The 790-nt window shown below is 42.0% G+C and overlaps 1 long non-coding RNA gene across 1 annotated transcript; it reads left to right on the forward strand.

The window, feature by feature from the left end:
- Positions 1 to 120: 120 nt before the first annotated feature.
- LOC111673524 (uncharacterized) lies at positions 121 to 735 on the forward strand. Its single transcript, XR_002762097.2, has 3 exons — positions 121 to 254; positions 352 to 433; positions 690 to 735. It is a non-coding gene; the product is annotated as an uncharacterized LOC111673524 (long non-coding RNA).
- Positions 736 to 790: the final 55 nt, after the last annotated feature.

Below are 790 nucleotides of genomic sequence, written 5' to 3' on the forward strand. Positions count from 1 at the left end.
AATCATAATGTAAGTGTGCTAATAAAATGTATATTGTTTTCAGATTCGTCTCGAAGTTTTATTATTTATTTCCTGTGCTTGGTTCTAATTCCTTCTACTTCTTGTTTGTCTGTGATCCGCAGGCGTGTACTTCCTGGGTAAATATGCCCAGAAGAAGATCAGGGAGCTCCAGGAGAAGGAGGCGACGGAGTACATTGCTCAGGCAAGAAGGCAGTTCCACTTTGAAAGCAACCAGAGGACGTGCAACATGACAGGTAACCTCTTCACGCACCTGAGTTATAATCTCCTTGAAGGTAAATTTAGCGCATCTCGACAGTAAACGTTTATGATTTGAATGTTTGTGTGTCACAGTGCTGTCCATGCTCCCTCCACTGAAAGAAGCCATCGTCAATCAACTGAACTCAGAGAGTCTCACTGCACTACTCAAGACCAAGTGAGAGGAAGAGTCTGTTACTGTCAGAATCAATGGATTCAATCTATTTCCAACCCACTTACACACACAGTTCTACACATTCGCATTAGACTGTATGGAGTTCCTTTATACCGTCACTATTTTTACACAAATATGCCACTTTATCACCTTCTTGATGTTGAAGTATTCCAGTACTGGGTGTGTGCTGTGTGACTCAGTCTGGATGATGTAGAACCAACAGTAACGCTGCTTTTTCTTCTTTCCTGTTGTCTCACAGACCGGCCAATAAACTGGAGATCTGGGAAGATTTAAAGATCATCAGTAAGTTCAGTTCCTCCCGTCAGACATCATCTGTAAACTCAAGTCAAACCTAATGAC

Source organism: Seriola lalandi, unplaced genomic scaffold, assembly GCF_002814215.2.
Source record: "Seriola lalandi dorsalis isolate HSWRI2012SDOR001 ecotype SW California unplaced genomic scaffold, Sedor1 jcf7180002010908, whole genome shotgun sequence".
Taxonomy (NCBI): Eukaryota; Metazoa; Chordata; class Actinopteri; order Carangiformes; family Carangidae; genus Seriola; species Seriola lalandi.